At 46.5% G+C, this 18,167-nt stretch overlaps 1 protein-coding gene and 1 non-coding gene across 3 annotated transcripts in view; one reads left to right on the forward strand and one right to left on the reverse strand.

Moving 5' to 3' along the window:
- Window positions 1-3,370: 3,370 nt before the first annotated feature.
- LOC136145349 (U6 spliceosomal RNA) lies at window positions 3,371-3,477 on the reverse strand. Its single transcript, XR_010658785.1, has one exon. It is a non-coding gene; the product is annotated as a U6 spliceosomal RNA (small nuclear RNA).
- Window positions 3,478-13,543: 10,066 nt separating this feature from the next.
- The window catches only part of MATN2 (matrilin 2), a 166,958-nt gene continuing 162,334 nt past the window's right edge, over window positions 13,544-18,167 (forward strand). For both annotated transcript variants that reach the window (XM_065902517.1, XM_065902518.1), the window contains exon 1: window positions 13,544-13,770. The gene's annotated coding sequence lies outside the window, so the exon portion shown is untranslated. The remainder of the gene's footprint in view (window positions 13,771-18,167) is intronic.

Raw genomic sequence — 18,167 nt, forward strand, 5'->3', positions numbered from 1 at the left:
ATCTTTTATAAAAACACTATTTCCACTTGAAAAGATAATGTTAGCTTTTGCAGCCAATCTGGAAAACAACCTAAATGTTGTGACTGTTTATATTGCCGCTGGTCCCATACACAAAATTCTGTGTTCTGGCGGGGAGAGGGCAGGTGAGGTGTAACGCCAAGGGACAGCTAGTGTAAAGTGAGACATTTCAATACCAGAAGTAGCACCAGCTTCTGTGTAAAATGGGTTTTGGGCAGCTCACATGCATTTCTAAAAGGGAAGGAGAAAGGAGGCATTGCATAGATGTCTCCACACCCATGAAATTCACTTAAAAGTGTTTTGCCTGCGGGCCAAGTTTTCTGCCAAATGACTGGTGTGTGAAAGCCAGCCAGGTCTGCAGCCTTCTGCCGAGAAGCCCATGCATGCCTGCTGCTGAGTCGTGTACAGAGACAGAAAAGAAACTGTCGCCTGGCCAACCCTGGAGAAGTGACATCAAAGCAAAAGTCTTCGCTCTCTACCCTCATTGATACAACCCTAATTAGAGGAAGCCGCTGCTTCAGAATAAAGAGTTTGGCTCAAAACAGCATGATGGACTAAAGTTTTATTTATTTTATCTCATCTAAAACCTACTTTTTTTTAAACACATGCTTTTAAAAAAAACCATCAGCAGGCTGATTCATGTTGAGGTTTGACAGAAGACAACAAAATTCTGTAAAGCAATTATCCTTCAATTAAAAAAATTTTTAAAGCCGTTAACAGACGACAAAACAAGTTTTGCTTACTAAGTAAAATTTATTATCATGGGCTCTTCAGCTGAGCAAGGTGTTGGTCAAGTTGTCCAAGGTATATTGTTGCAGTAGAATAAGTTTGGAGAGGAATTGTGTGACAGTGGGTAGATTGGGCGTAATTAGCCAGCATTGGGGGCCTCATTTCTCTTAGAAGAGCCTGGCAGTGAGTGCACCATCAGATTGTCTGCTAGTCATGGTTCAGTGCTCTGGCATATCGAGTCCTGCTGTGAAAAAAGATAGCAAACAACAGGTGCCAGATTCCTGGGACCCTGAGTTTGGGGCCTCCAATCTAGACCTAAGGAGCGGATGAGGCTCCTGTCTGTGGTCTCCACCTGAGAAACCCCCGGCTCTGGGAAGACTGGGAACACTGGGTCTGCTCTCTGTGACTCACTAGCACAGAGGACAGTGTCTTGTGTGTGGGGGGACACCCTCCAATCCAGTGTGGGGGCCTTCGTGTGATGTCACATTTCCCCCAGTATTCATTGTAACTAAACGTATCTTTATTTCACTATTTTACTTTAAGCAAGATATTTCTTTAGTTCTTTTAAATGTTTGTTCAGTCGCTCAGTCGTGTCCAGCTCTTTGCAACCTCATGGAGTGCATCATGCCAGGCTCCCCTGTCCTTCACTATCTCCCAGAGTTTGCTCAAACTCATGTCCATTGAGTCAAGGATGCCAGCCAACCATCTTGTCCTCTATCGTCCCCTTCTCCTCTTGCCTTTAATCTTTCCCAGCATCAAGGTCTTTTCCGATGAGTCAGGTCTTCAGGTCATGAGGCCAAAGTATTGGAGCTTTGGCTTCAGCATCCAGCCCTTCCAATGAATATTCAGGGTTGACTTCCTTTAAAATTGACTGGTTTGATTTCCTTGCTGTCCAAGTGACTCTCAAGAGTCTTCTCCAACACCACTGTTAAAAAACAATTCTTCAGCGCTCAGCCTTTATGATCCAACTCTAACATCCATACATGACCACTGGAAAAACCATAGCTTTGACTGTATGGACCTTCGTCAGCAAAGTGACGTCTCTGTTTTTTAATACAACACTGTCTAGGTTTGTCATAGCTTTTTTCCCAAGAAGCAAGCATCTTTCGTTGCTGTAGTCATGTTAGGTCTCATAAATTAAATCTTTCTTTGCTGCATATTAGTGTTAGTCTCAGTCATGTCCGACTCTGCGACCCCGTGGACTATAGCCCACCAGGCTCCTTTGTCCTTGGGATTCTCCATGCAAGAGTGGATTGCCATTCCCTGCTCTAGAGGATCTTCCCAACCCAGGGGTCAAACCTGGGTCTTCTGCATTCCTGCATATAGTCCCCTGCAATAAATAATAATGGCAGCTCTAACCCTGCTTTTATCAACACTCCCAGTTTTCTCTTGATGACGTCAAAACACTGCTTTTATCAATGATCCCAGTCTTCTCTTGATGACCTCATGACATTAAATACTCACTGTACCTGAGATGAAGCATTGTTTCCTCTTCCCCCAGATCTGTGTTGACCCCTGTATCTGCTAGTGGTCTCCCGATCATTCCTGTCACCCCAACTTGAGATCACGGGGCCTCTTTGCCTGTCCCTTTCTCTAGTCAGCTCCCAGACCTGTGACTTCTACCTTATTATCTGGCAGAATGACGTTTACTCTTCCCTGCAGCTTTCTATGTGCCAGTCATGCTGCTGAGCACTTTACACATAACTCTTAATCCCCATCTTACAGGTGAAGAAACAAACTTTTAAAATAAAATAACTGATTCCAAGTTTCTACAGTACATGGCAGAGCTAGCATTTTGTTGCCAGTTGAGTCCATCTAAGCATCTATTTCATATCTTTGAGACATCAAGAATCTCAGAATTCTGTACCTAACCTCTCAGTTCTTACTAACAAGGTTGATTTCTACTAACTGGAATGAAGGCATTGCAAGAAGGAAGGCAAGTCATGTAAAGCCATATGAAGTTTGTAAACTTGGGGTGGATTTTTTTTACTAGAGGTTTGTATTACACAAGTAAAGCTGTCACTTTTCTATTTAATCAGGCTTAAGCATGTTCTGCGAATATCAGCTTTTAATTCTTATAAGGAAAGTATTCAGCTAGGAAGAAAGATCAACTGAGGTGGGCCTTTTGTCGTGGTTAATTGTTTTAAGTGAGCAATTTTCCTTGGAGAAAATTAGACACTACTTTAAAATGCATTTATTTATCTTTTTTTCATCTTTTTTATTTTTGGCTGCGCTGGGTCTTTGTTGCTATGCACAGGCTTTCTCTAGTTGTGGTGCTTTGGCTTCACATCGTGGTGGCCCCTCTTTGTTGCAGAGTACGGGCATCAGGGGTGCAGGCTTCAGTAGTTGTGTCTTTCTGGTTTAGCATGTGGAGTCTTTCTGGACCAGGGATCTAGACCATTGGCAGGTCAATTTTTGTTTTTTTTAAATTGAAGGATAATTGCTTTACAGAATTTTGTTGTTTTCTATCAAACCTCAACGTGAATCAGTCATCGCTATACACATACCCCCACCCTTTTGAACCTCTCTCTCATCTCCCTCCCCTCCCCGCCCCTGTAGGTTGATACAGAGCCCCTGCTTGAGTTTCCTGAGCCATACAGCAAATTCCCATTGGCGATCTATTAAAAATATGGAACACATCACGAATTTGCGTGTCATCCTTGCGCAGGGGCCATGCTAATCTCCTCTGTATCATTCCAATTTTAGTCTATGTGCTGCCAAAGCCAGCACTGGCAGGTGAATTCTTAACCCCTGGACCACCAGGAAAGTTCCTGGACTGATTCATCTTTTAAGAAGGCTATGTGCCATAAGGTTCCAAGCATAAGTGAGTAGATTAGTGATGTAATGTGTTTACATAATCTTGGAGGAATAATTGGGGCCTTGAGACCCAACTCTCTTCCCTTCCCTGCCTGCCCTAGAAAGCCTATCCCACAGGGTCTGTTTCCACATTTACCAAACAGAGGCGGAATACAGCCCTCTCCCGTGAAGCTGTAGGCTTTCTTCCACTCTGTGAGGTTAATACACTAAATCATCTGTGTCCCTGAGAGCCAGCTTCCTTGAACATCTTAGGAGTGAATCCAGGTCTGACTCTGACATCAGTAAACTTGTGCATTTAAAAATAAAATTACATGAGGGAATTTCCTGGCGGTCCAGTGGTTAGGATTCTGCACTTCCAATTCAGTGGCCCAGCTCAAGGAAGATCCCACAAGGCGCAAATAAACAAAATTGCATAGGTAATATATTGCAAGAAAAAATAGAAAATAAAACCAATAATTTGTCCTTCGGGTCTCATCTTGAATGTCACTGCCTTCTGGAAGCCTTCTGTGACCCTCTAGTCTGGGAGGGATTCATTTTCTGTTCTGCCGTAGCATTACATAGGCTTCCCTGATAGCTCAGTTGGTAAAGAAACCACGTGCAATGCAGGAGACCCTGCTTCAATTCCTGGGTTGGGAAGACCCACTGGAGAAGGTAAGCTATCCACTCCTGTATTCTTGGGTTTCCCTGGTGACTCAGCTGGTAAAGAATCGCCTGCAATGTGGGAGACCTGGGTTCAATCCCTGGATTTGGAAGATCCCCTGGAGAAGGGAAAGGCTACCCACTCCAGTATTCTGGCCTGGAGAATTCCATGGACTGTATAGTCCATGGGGTTGCAAAGAGTCAGACACGACTGAGGGACTTTCACTTTCATAGCATAACATACCATAGCATCCCAGTCAAGGCACACCTTACATTCTGGTTCCTGTCACCTTTCTCATCTGTCCTCTCCAAGCAGATTAGAAACTCAGAGGCTGTGTCTGTGTTCCTTAGTGTTCTGTCCCCAGCGCCTGGCATTTGTTTGGCACATAGAAGAAGCTCAAACATAGTTACTAGAATGAGAAGAAGCATAGGAGAGGAATTACAACCATCTGTAACCCCACCTGTGGTGATTGTGACACATTCTTAACAATTGTGGTACTCAAGCTAAACAGAGACTATTTTTTCCAGAAAAGACCACTGGGGGCAGAAAAAGACCTCATTCCTGTAGACGGTAGGAGGGAACGAAAGGAGGTCTCTCCACAGACCCTACCAGTGTGTTTACTGTGGGTTGGGGTGGGGTGGTGTCTCAACCTCTAGAAGTGGTAAAGGTGGTGGGCAAAACCCAGCAATACAGAAATAGAAGGACTGATCTCTGAAGAAAGATTAAAGGACAGCTGAGATGAGGGGATGGATGACACCCCGCTGCAGTTCGCATTCAAAGGGAAATGGCATTCTTAGCTCAATGCTTGTGATGAGTTCTTTTGTGTGAGTTTAATGCAGGAGGCCTCTGAATGAAAAATTAAATCACTAGATGTGTGGCTCCCTTGAACTTGCTCTTTTCCCTTTCCTAGTAGATCAGTGTATTGTTAAAACAACCAGTAACCAAGTCTGAGACCCTCTGGAACTCTGAGGACTTGGGGACATGAGGGAAAATTCTGAACAGCCAACTTGCAACTCAAGTTCAGCTGATACATTCTACTTCCTGGGCATTTCAGATTTAAATAAAACCCCCGAAAGCCTATCTGTGATAGAGCGTGTTTGTCTTTCAGCCTTTACAGGAGTAATCTCAAGATTCCATCAGGAAAGCCTTGTGCATTTCCCTGTGGCGGGGTCAAACACTAGCCCAGAAGTCCCCGCCAGCTGGCAAGTCCTGCGGTGGAAAGCAGTAATCAGAGGAGGAGTGCAAACTCCAGGACCGGTGTGTGAGAACACAGGAATAGGAGCTGAGGAGCGGGGCAAGAAGCCCTTCCTGCCCACGTGCCACAGACCTGCTTCCAGGAAGGAGAGCATTCCGAGAGGGGCATGCAAATGTGGAAGAGGAGCAGTCTGTTTCAAAAAGAGATGAAAGCGTGTTTACGTGAGGACTCAGAATTAAAACCTACCCTCTCCCCATAAACCCAAACTTTATTAAGATGCAATTCACATGCCATAGAATTGCACAACTTAATGGTTTCTTAATATTATCCAGTCATTGCAACCGTCACTACAATCAATTTTAGAGCATTCCAATTACCCTTCAAAGAAACTTCTCATGTACAAAGAGTCACTCCCCCTTCTTCCCCCAAACTCACCTCAAGGCAGCCACTAATTTACTTTCTGTCTTGATGGATTTCCCTGGTCTGGACATGGAATCATACAGCGTGCAGTTTTGGGTGATCTAACTCTCACTTAGCTATGCTGTTTTCTAGAGGTATCCATTATTGTAGCACATATCAGCATTTCAGTCCTGTTTATTGCCAAATAATATTCCATTTTAGTTATCCATTCATCAGTTGCTGCACATGAAGGTTGTTGTCACTTTTTGGCTATTATGAATAATGCTGCTATGAACATTTGTGTACAAGATTTTGTATAGACATATGCTTTTATTTCTCTCTTCTACATACCTAGGAGTAGAATTGCTGGATCTTATAGTAACTATATGCTTAAGTTTTTTGAGAAGCTGCCAAATTGTTTCCCACAGCGGTTGTTCCATTTTTTGTTTTTACCAGCAATGTTACTAGGGTACCAGTTTGTCCACATCCTTGCCAACACTTGTTTTTGCTCATCTTTTTTTTTATTACAGTCATCCTAGTGGGTGTGAAGTGATGTCTCGTAGTTTGGTTTTTCACTTTTGTTTTTTGGCTGCACTGTGTGGCATTTGAGATCTAAGTTCCCAGGCCAGGGATTGAACCTGTGCCCCCTGCAGTGGAAGCGCCGAGTCTTCACCACTGGATCATTAGAGAAATCCTTTGTGTTTCTTTCTTTCTTTTGATTAGCGTATAATTGCCTTACAGGGTTGTGTTAATTTCTGCTGTACAAGGAGGTGAATCAGCTACGTGTATACATATGCCCTCCCTCGGCGTCCCTCCCACCCCTCTAGGTCACCCCAGAGCGCCTGAGTTGGGCTCCCTGTGCTATATGGAGGCTTCCCACTAGCTGTTTCTTTTACGCATGGTAGGGTATATATGTCAGTCCTAATCTCCCAATCTGTCCTACCCCTCCTCCCGCTCTTGCATCCATATGTTTGTTCTCTATGTCCACGTCTGCAAATAGGTTCATCTGCATCATTTTTCTAGATTTCACATGTATGCATTAATATATAATATTTGTTTTTCTGACTTAATTCACTCTGTATGACAGACTCTAGGTCTATCTACATCACTACAAATGACCCAATTTCATTCCTTTCTATGGCTAAGTAATATTCTATTGTATATATGTACCACATCTTTTTTATCCATTCATCTGTTGATAGACATTTAGGTTGCTTCCATGTCCTGGCTATTGTAAATAATGCTTCAGTGAACATTAGGGTACATGTGTGTTTTGGGGTTATGCTTTTTTCAGGGTATATGCCAGGTAGTGGGATTGCTGGGTTGTATAGTAGTTCTATTTTTAGTTTTTTAAGGACTCTCCACATTGTTCTCCATAGTGGCTGTATCCATTTACATTCCCACCAACAGTGGAAGAGGGTTCTTTTCTCTCCACACCCTCTCAGCATTTCTTGGTTGTGGATTTTTTGATGATGGCCATTCTGACTGATGAAAACATATCTAGGGGCTTCTCTGGCAATCCAGTGGTTCCCTGGTGGCTCAGCTGGTACAGAATCCACCTGCAATGCTGGAGACCTGGGTTCTATCCCTGGGTTGGGAAGATCCCCTGGAGAAGGGAATGGCTACCTACTCCAGTATTCTGGCCTGGAGAATTCCATGGGGTCTCAAAGAGTCGGACAAGACAAAGTGACTTTCACTTTCGCTTTCAGACTAGTGTGAGGTGACACTTCATTGTAGTTTTGGTTTGTATTTCTCTAGTAATTAATGATGTTGAGCATCTTTTCATGCGCTTTTTGGCCATCTGTATGTCTTCTTTGGAGAAATGTCTATTTAGGTCTTTCATCCATTTTTTGATTGGTTTTTTTTTTTATAGTCTCTTGTGGTTTTGATTTTCATTTCTGTGATGGCAAATACTGTTAAGCATCTTTTCACTTACTGGTTATCTGAATATCTTCTTTGTAGAAATGTTTATTCAGAAACCTTGTCCATTTATTAATTTATTGAATTTAATTTAGAGTCCTTTGTATATTCTATATACAAGTCTCTTATCAGTCTATGATTAATAAAAAATTTCCCTCACTCTTTTAAAAAAATTTCCCCCAGTCTTTTTTTGACAGTGTCTTTTGAGGCACAAAAATTTTTAATTCTGATCAACACCAATTTAACTATTTTCCTTTTGTCATTTGTGCTTCCAAAGTCATATCCAAGAAACCATTGCCTAATACAAGGTCATGAGGATTTACTTCAGTATTTTCTTCTAAGAGGTTAATAACTTTAGCTCTTACATCTTTGATGCATTTTGAATTAATTTTTATATGTGGTATGAGGTCAGGGTCCAAGTTAATTCTTATCTATGTGTCTACCCAGTTGTTCCAGCACCAATTGAAATTCTTTACCCCATTAAATGGTCTTGGCACCTTTGTTGAAAATCAATGAACTGTGAATGTGAAGGCTTATTTTTAAACTCTCAATTCTAGTTCAGTTGATTTTATGTCTATTTTATGCAAGTACTACATTATTTTGATTACTGCAGCTTTGTAGTAAGCTTTGAAATTAGGAGTTGTGGCTGCTCCTACTTTGTTCTTTTTCAAGATTATTTTGGCTACTCTGGGTCCCTTGAATTTCCATATGAACTTTAGCATCAGCTCATTAATTTCTGTAAAGAAGCCAGCTGGAATTTTGATAAGGACTGTGTTGATCTATAGATCAGTTAAGGGAGTAGTCCATCTAAACAATATCAAACCTTTCAATCTATGAATATGGGATATCTTCCCATTTGTTTAATATCCTTTCATTTCTTTCAACAATGTTTTGTAATTTTCAGAGTATAGGTTTTGTACTGCTTTTGTTAAATCCTTTTCTAAGTGACTTATTCTTTTTGATGCTATTTTCAATGAAATTGTTTTAATTTCATTTTCAGATTGTATAGAAATATAATTGATTTTTGTCTATTGATCTTGTATCCTGCAACCTTGCTGAACTATTTCCTTAGATCTAATATTTTTTTAGTAGATTCTTTAGGATTTCTACCTACTAGATTGGGCTTCCCTGGTGGCTCAGTGGTAAAGAATCCACCCACCAATGCAGGAGACATGGGTTCAGTTCCTGGGTCAGGAAGAGCCCCTGGAGAGGAAATGGCAACCCACTCCAGTATTCTTGCCTGGAGAATCCCATGGACAGAGGAGCCTGGTGGGCTACAGTCCATGGGGTCACAAGAGTCGGACACAACTGAGTGACTAAACCACCACCAGCACCTACCAGATCATGTCTTCTGCAAATATAGTCTTACTTTTTTCTTTCCAAGCTGGCTACCTTTTATTGCATTCTCTTGCCTTGGCTAGAACATCTAGTCCAGTGCTGAACAGAAATGGTGAGAGAGCATGTCCTTGTCTTGTTCCTGATCCCAGAGGAAAAGCTTTCAGTATATTAGCTGTGGATTTTTTGCAGATGTGCTTTACTAGATTGAAGAAGTCTCCTTATACTTCTAGTTTGTTGAGTGTTTCTATCATGAAGGAGTGTTGAATTCTATCAAATACTTTCCCTGCAGCTACTGAGATCATGTGGCTTTGGTCTTTTATTCTGTTGATGTGGTGTAGTACACTGACTGATTTTCAGAACTTTTTCTGACATATTCTCTGCTCCCTGGCTAGTCTGGAGTTAGTGGTGAAGCAATGTTGGTCCGTGCCTTCTCATTAGGCCTGGCCAGGATGCTGAGCTGTCTTAGAATTTTTGCTTTAACTAAAAGAAAATTTCAGTTCTTTCACACTTTGGTTATTGCATCTTCTCTTCAACATCTTTTTGTTCACAGATACTGTTCATGTAGCCAGTAATGTTCTGGCACTTTCTGTACTTGGGAATTGCTTTGTCAATTCTTGCTTTAAATGAGACAAGACATTTCCATTGCTTCTTTTCAGAGTGTGCTCTACGAACAAAAAAATTGTTCGCTTTATTGCACTACATCTTATTTTTCTCCATCTTATGATTTATTGTGGCTCTCAGGAGTTCACTGCCTTATTCCTTATTCTTTCCACTGGACCATCTGTAGTGTTTCCCCTTCTATTTGGACTCTGCTAATAACTGTGTCCCATTTATTTTCTCCAGCAAGACAGAACGTAGAGAAGTTCTGACTTCTGATATTTTTGTTATTCTTGAGTTTATTGAGCTCTGCCAGCATGCTGGAGGATTTTATAGGACAGATACACATACTCATTGCCCAAGTCTCCTGCAGTCTGATTTAACACCAGGCAACCAATGCAGACAGAGACTCAGCAATGGCAAAAGGTGAGAAGGCGGTTAGCTGAGTGTCACAGGCACAAGGCTATTGGCTTCTAATAGCAGCCTGCTTTGTGCCAGTTCCTGGGCTTCAGGAGGAAAGAGGCAACAATCTTTGTCGCTGAGTGATGTGCATGCACAGCAGGTCCATCCTCCACTTCAAAAGTGGAAACTAGTCTCCAGGGAGACGGGCAACATTTCAGCCTTGTCAATATCCAAGAACACAAGTCAGATTTCCACTCTATCTTGCCCAAGTTTTAAAGCTCCCCAGTCCATCTTCCCTATTTCATTTTTGATAAGCATCCTTATCAGCCCGATTTCACAAGAAACTACTCTAAACTCCAGGTTAAAGCTGCAGCCACCCAGTCTCTTCCACAGCATGGCCTAGGGAAGATGTGTAAACAAGCTAAAGAGGGCCTGGTCCCTGCCCTCCAGAGCCCCGGGTCCAAGTTCAAGGTCACAGCAACACATTGAAGTCCACTCTCCAAGGTGGGATGATATGTTTATTTAGAAATCATTTCACTTGGGGTGATGGTGCCATCAGCCATCCTGTCCTCAAGGGGACCCTCTGACATGGAACCTGCTGTCCACGTTGAGGGGCATCAATGAAGCTATGAGCCATGCCATGCAGGACCACCCAAGACGGATGTGTCATAGTGGAGAGTTCTGACAAGACGTTGTCCATTGGAGGAGGGATTGGCAAAGCACTCCAGCATTCTTGCCTGGAAGATTGCGTGGACAGAGGAGCCTGGCGTGCTCCAGTCCATGGGGTCGCAAAGAGTTCGACACGGCTAAGCACCCACACCCATCAACAGTCTCCTAGAGAAACACAGGGCGAGCGAGGTGACATTGCAGTTCTGGGTTCCTCTTCTTGTTCTGCAGAGCTTGCCTGGTATGGCCCTATCTTGTCAACAAAAGCAATGTTTCTCTTATCAAGGAAAAGAAAAATCAGTACAAGATTTATTTTAGGCTGCGAGTTCAGTGAGCCAACCTGTCTGGTCTTTGTTTTGCTTACGTGCCGGTCCTCTTCTGTTTGAGAGTCTCATTTTAATCTGCCCTCTAGGAAGGATTCTAACACAACACAAAACAAAAAGTTCTACTGTTTGCAAGGAACAAATGAAACAGGCAAAGTCTGTAGTTGAGGCTCTTCATGAGTGTGAGGTCTGGGTCAAACAAATGCCCTCCCACCCACATCCTTACTCCACAATAGACCCCCCTGCTGGAGACAAAAGTGATTTGAACCCAGTATAGCAATCAAGGGGTAAGTCCTTTCAAGAGTTACAGATTCTAACTAACTCAAGAGTCCCGAGATCCTACACACCCCCGTTCTTGTCTGCTTGTGTGAGTGCCCAGGTAAGAGCTGGAACCATAGCACCATACTTTTTATGAATAAGGCTCTCTACACTAAGCCAGTAGCAGAGCCTCTGGTAGAAAAGGCAAGTTTGGACTTTGCCTAGCAGCCTTTATTATTATCAAATTGCATTCACCCCCAAAGGTAACTGGGAAATGAACACCATTGTTTTATTCTGATGGTATTTCAGGATACTGAACTCACTTTTGCTTCTCCTTTTTTTTTTTTCTTTTTCTGGCAGACCTGAAGATCATTTCACAAGGTAGAACAGCTCACTGACCTATTTGACTCGGCCCCAGGCATACTTTGTACAGAGACTCATTCTGGGGAATTCTGATAGAACTCCCTGGGGCAAAACATCCATCTTAGTTGGCATACACCAGAATCACAGAAGTCTGTTACTAAATTATAATTCGTTAACATTTGGAAGGATTTCAGAATTGCTATTGTTTCCCTGGTAAATTACTGGATCATACTGGTGTCTTGGAATAAGGCAATGCATTTAAACTGTAAGTTTCCATAAACTGTAACTCAACTTCCCCAGCTCCTAAGGGATTTTCACTGGCTCAAACTCAGGAAGAATTTTCATTTGTGGGATCCAAGACTTCAGAGACCAAACATTTCCTGAAGGCTTTCCTCTGCTTTCTGACCTCCACCTACCTCCTCCCAAAGACATACAAAGAAACTATTTCTGATCAGTGCAGGCAGCCAAGAGTGCCCAGTGTGCCTAAGGTACGGGGTAAGGGAACAGGAATCCAGTATTCTTTCCTGGCTTCATGACACCACTGAGCTGCCTTGATGGCTTGAGTATGTTGACCCCTTGCCTTATGGCTAGAATTTTAATTACCCATCTGGAGTTTTCCTGAAGAATCACTTTTGTACATGTTTTTTTATTCATATTCCAGAAACCAGATCATCAAATAAGAAACCAAATCATCAAATAAGAGTGATGGTTCAGTGTCAGGAAGCTAAGAGTACTTAAATGATCAGACTCCGGCACCCGACATTTTGAAACTCGTTAATTCCACTGCCTCTGCCCCATAGCTTGTTAAAGCCTAAACTGAGTGGCTGGGTTAATGGTTTGGGTTATAATTTTGGCGTGATTATTAGAAGATGCCCTAGCCTGCTGGCTTCCGTGGTGGCTCAGACAGTGAAGACTCTGCCCGTAAGTCGGGAGACCCAGGTTCGATCCCTGGGCTGGGAAGATGCCCTGGAGAAGGAAAATAGCAATCCACTCCAGTATGCTTGCCTGGAGAATTCCATGGACAGAGGAGCCTGACAGGCTACAGTCCACGGGGTCATAAAGAGTCGGACACGACTGAACAACTAGCACACTAGCCTGTTGTACAGACCCCCACTCACCCCAGCTGGCCAGAAGCAGAGAGAGCTGGCAGACTGGCAGAGCCAGGCCCCTTCCCTGCCACTGACCAGCCCTGTCTCCTGCATCCCTCCAAAATCCCCCCGGGGACCTCTAAGGCCATGTTCCCCTCACTTTACCAAACTGCAAACACCTTTGCCTATAATTTCAGAAGTCTGGCCTGGACCAGACCTCCTCTGCTCCTTCAGGGTGTGAACCCTGTTTCCCTTCCCTCCTGGCATCCTGACTCTCCTCTCCACCCTGGGGCCTGGTCTCTGGCCAGTGGACGCTCTGCTAATATGAACTGGCAGCTGTGCTCTGGGCACTGCCAAGACAGCTCCTGGCACTTGTCGCTAATTACCCCAATTCTGGCCACTTTCTTCTTCATCATCATCGTCGAGCGACCGATCGTGCCCCTCGGTTCAGGACACGGGACCCTGTCACGCCGGCCTTCCTCCAGGAGATGCTCTCCAGCGCACCCCACCCCCACGCCCCCCGCCAAGCCCCCGGCGCTGCTGGTGGTTCTCGAGCCTGCGGCCCCCGACCCCGGGAGTCTGCTCCCCGCCTGGGCTCGCGCAGAGCGAGGTAGCAGCAGGCGGGACGCGCGGCCAGGGCGCCCGGTTCCCGGGGCTGCCTTCGGGGTGGGGCGATCCTCGCGCCGCTCCGTCTCCACGCCCGCCCCGTCCCCAAAGAGGACACCCCTCCTCCCGCCGGCCCGCTCCCCACCCTCCGCGGCGCCGCCTCCCCCGCCCGCCCGCGCTGGCCCCGAGCCGCCCCGGCAGCCAGCGAGCGAGGGGAGCGCTCTGGGATGGGACTTGGAGGAAGCGGCCAAGGAGGAGACAGCGGCAGCGCCTCGGGCTTCTTCCCCGGCTCCCACGAGCGGTCTTCCCGAGGAGAGCCGTGGCTCTCGGAGCGGCGACGAGGCCGGCGAGGAAGACCCGGGCGGCTGCGCCCCTGTCTCGCTTCCCAGGCGCTGGCGGCGGCGGCTGCAGGTGAGCGAGGCGCGCTCTCCCCGGGGCCCCCGCCTGGCCCCGCGGCCCCGAGGCGCGGACCGACCGACCGACCCTTACCGACCGACAGACGGACAGATAGGCAGGGCTTGGGCACCCACGCACGCGGGCGCTGCCCCCAGGCTGGCGCCCCGGCCTCCGCCGCTCCGCGCGGCCCCCGCCGCCGGGCGCCCCCAGACCACCACCTCTCGCCCCAGGCCCGTGGTTCCCGACCCCTCGGGGCAGACCTAGAGCCCGAGAGGGACGGCGGAGCTGCCGGACCCCCGGCCGGGGACAGTCGGGCCGCCGGGGCCGGGGGAGCTCCACGCGCTCTCCCCGCGCCGCCGGCGCACCGCGCGGCAGCCACCCCGCGGGGTCCCGTGGGGGCGCTGTGCCCCGCCGCGGGGACGCCCGGCCCCGGCGGCCCGACTGCCCCCGGGAAAGGCAGACTTGTGGAGCGCGGATCCGCGGTGATTCCCGTTCGGCTGGCGAAAGGATCGATACCGACTCCCCGCCTCGGCGGGCTTGGTCTTTTCATGCTCGTGCCATCTGCATTTTGTCCTTGGTTCTCTTTGGAGCTAAAGCTCCAGCTTCCTTACGTGGTGGGGAAAGGAAAGAAAGGTGAGGGCATTTTGTGGTCGTTGCCAGAAACCCCAAGGATAGTATGGAGGAGGAGAGAAAAAGTGAGGGAAACCCCCGACCCCTCCCGTTAAGGTCTCCGGGACTGGACTCACAGGAAGATCGCTCCTCCGGAACACACTCCCGGCCCTGAGCAAACCCAACTGACCGAGTTCCAGATCGTATAAATCAGGGAGCTGGGTCGTGTCTGCACCAAGTGCATTTAATTGGCTTCCAGCAGCGGGGCAGCCAAGACACCGGCAGGAGGCTGCAGCGGGGTGCGGGTGGGGGTCTGGTCTAGACCAGAGACTGGGCTGGCCTGCTGAGGTTCAGACCCTGACTGTGAGCGGAAGCTTACAGGTTGGTAACCTTGGAGTTACCCAACTATGCTATGCCTCACTTTCTTCATCTGTCTAATGGGATGATCGAGCCCTACAGGGCGGTGAGGATTAAATTCAAGTGCTTACAACCGTTCCAGGCATCTTAAACCTAATTCTATGACCCGACTCTCCAGAAGAGCAAGGCATTTCTTTCTAGGAACACAGTCACCTCCTCTCCAACTCAGGAAGCTAGGCTCTGAGTGGATACCTGAGGCTGGCAGATGATCCGCATGTATTTAAACTGGACTTTTGCACTCAGGAGCACGCCTGCATAGTTCTCCCTGCCTGCTTCTAACAGGACAGCCTCAGAAAATCATATTGCTGTTCCAAGATGGGTTTATGGTCTGGAAAATTTCCTTTCAAACCGAGAAGCTTGATCCCTTGGAATTCCCTGTTGAGACTGCAGATAGATATCTGTGGTTCTTCACCTCTGTTTTCCCATCTGCCCCAACTTTTTTTTTGTTGCTGCCAATAGAATTCAGGCAGGCCGCTCTTCTCTACGAATCCAGGGTCCCTGGCTCTGGAGTCCAGTGCCCCTGGAGGCACTGTGGCCGGAGCTCAGTGCAGAGGTGCAGAGTCCACCTCAGAGACACCCACAGATGGCTGCCATGCCCTGAGCTCCACCGTCACCACGTATCTCCGTTCAGCAAGAGGTAGTTGAAATGAGGCTGAAGACTTAAAGAAGAGGGAATCGAAGCTTGCTTTTTCTTCTTTTTTAAAAAATTTATTTATTTTTGGGTGTGCTGGGTCTTTGTAGCTGCAAGGGCTTTTTTCTAGTTGGGGAGAGCAGGGGCCACTCTCTAGCTGTGGTGCATGAACTTCTCATTGTTGGCTTCTCTTGTTGTGGAGCGCGGGCTCTGGGCATGCGGGCTTCAGTACCTGCAGCTCCCCAGCTCTGGGGCCCAGGCTCAGTAGTTGTGGCCCATGGGCTTTGTTGCTCCACGGCATGTGGGATCTTCCCAGATCAGGGATCGAACCCGCGCCCGCGCCGCCTGCATTGGCAGGCAGATTCGTTACCACTGAGCCACCAGGGAAGCCCTGAAGATTGCTTCTTGAAAGATAGAGAAGGAAGAAGAGGATCACTGAAGGTTCTAGAAGGAAATCCCCCATTTTTCCTAGAATCAGCTCCAGCGGGGGCCTATGAGAAGGCAAGGGGTGAGGAGGGGTGACAATGAAGGAGAGGCAGAGGCAGGCAGGGGGGGAGCACCAGGCGCTGGCCTGCAGGGGCGCAGGGTGTGAGACTGGGCGGGCAGTGAGGGGCATACGCCGGGACTCAGGGCTGAGTCGCTGTTTGAGAGCAGCCAAGCGTACCGGAGTCTCTGATGCTTTCTCTGGGCCAGGACTAGCGGCCTCTGGTTTTTAGCATGTGCCTTTGAGAGAGTCCTTTCCTGGGACGCCCTGTTTTTAGGGAAGCTCTGGAGGGCTCCTTTGTTTGTAACATGTGGGAATAAGCCAGGAGGGTCAGAAGAAGAGGGGATGGAAGTGCCGACGAGCTACCCTCGCTGCTGCCAGTAAACAGGCCAGAGAGGCCCTTCCAAAGGACCAGCTGCCACTTGGAGCTCCAGCCGTGAGGTCATCTTTGAACCTGCCGTGTGGCTTGGCAGACAGCCACCGCTGCTTTACCCGGCAGGACCCTGAAGGGGATTCAGAGAGAGAGAAGTGCAGGTCTGCGCTCCATCCCAGAGGCCTTGGTTGGTGGTGGTAATGATGCAGACAGTGATGAGAAGTTGTGGGGTTATGACCTTGATCTTGGCACCTGAGGGACCGAGGTTCTGATCTCAGACCTGCCACTCATTACTTGCAAGGATTGCGAAAAGTTACTGAGATTCCCTGCCTCAGTTTCCTCATCTGTAAATGGGAATAGGACTGTTGGGAGAATTCAATTAGTTAACACACATAAAAATGCTTAGTGTAACACCTAGCTCAGAGTCAGTGCTCAATATTAATTACCTATAATTATTGTTATCTGAGCCTCAGTTATGTCATCCATCAAATGGGATGATGCCGTCTGTGTCATAGTGTTGTCATAAGGGTTAAATGAGTTAATTAACTGTGAATTAATCTGCCAGTATAGTATGTAATAATGCTCAGAATGAACTGGTTGAAAATAAGATTTATACCAAACTATCTGCATGTAAAAGCAGTGGTTGAGCAGGTGAGCTAGCTAACATTTTTCAAAAGTTCGTTTAAGAGTCTTGTCAGAGAAAACTTTACCCCTGGGGGCTGTGGCTCACTCCCCACTGGAATACCCCACCGCTATTTTAGGTTACGGTACTAGTTTCTTCTTGCTGCTGTGACATGTTACTACAAACTTAGTGCTTAGAGCAACACAGGTTTATTGTCCTTCAGTTCTGCAGGTCAGAAGTCTGAATGGGTCTCACTGGGCTAACATCAAGGTGTCGGCGAGACTGTGTTCCTTCTGGAGGCTCCGGAGGAAATCTGTTCTCTTGCCTTTTCTGGCTTCTGAAAGCTGCCTGTGTTTCTTGGCTCCTGGACTTTCGTTCCATCTTCGAAGCATAGCAGCTTCCAGTTCTCTCCTTCCTTCCCCCTTCTCTCCCCCTCCTTTCCCTCGAACTTCTCTCTCTTATAAAGACCCTTGTGCTTACTTGGGGCCGACTTGGATAATCCAAGCTACTTTTTCCATCTCAATATCCTTAGTTAAATCACATCTACAAAATCCCTTTTGCCACAAAAGGCAAAAACATATTCACAGATTCTGGGATGATTAGGTCATAGACATCTTTGGGGGCATTATTCTAATAAACAGTTACTATCAGAGAAAATGATGTCGATCAAAGGATTTTATCTCCTTTCTGTTTAGGGCTTGTCCCGGCACCTTCCCAGTTAGGTGAGTTTGTTTTCACTTGTCTAAAAGATGAGATGCTCAAGACCACAGGGATCAAGGCTAAGGGTCAAATCTTTTGCAAGCCCTGGATTTCTTCACACGCAATTCTCGAGTTGCTACTTTTAGTTTCTCCCTTTCCGTGACAAACCTTAACACTGGCCTCTCAGAATGGTCTCCTTTTCTCCATCAACAGTGTTTTCTGATTTTTTTCTAATTCCTCTTCTTCTCCATTTCAGTGAAACATAAAGACTGCCCCCATCCCCCGAGATCTCCTCTGAGAATATCACCACCTTTCTGAGATTCCCTAGACAATGTCTGTATTGGTTTTCCATTGATGCTGCAGTAGCTTACCACAGGCTCAGTGACATAAAACAAGTTTATGCAACTTATATGTCCACTGACAGATGAATGGGTAAAGAAAATGTGGTATATCTAGCTGAATTACTCAGCTATAAAAAAGAATGAAATAATGTCAATTTCAGCATCATGGATGGACCTAGAGATTATTATACTAAGTGAAGTTAGTCAGACAGAGGACAAATATCATATGATATCAC

The sequence above is a fragment of the Muntiacus reevesi genome, chromosome 12, assembly GCF_963930625.1.
Source record: "Muntiacus reevesi chromosome 12, mMunRee1.1, whole genome shotgun sequence".
NCBI lineage: Eukaryota > Metazoa > Chordata > Mammalia > Artiodactyla > Cervidae > Muntiacus > Muntiacus reevesi.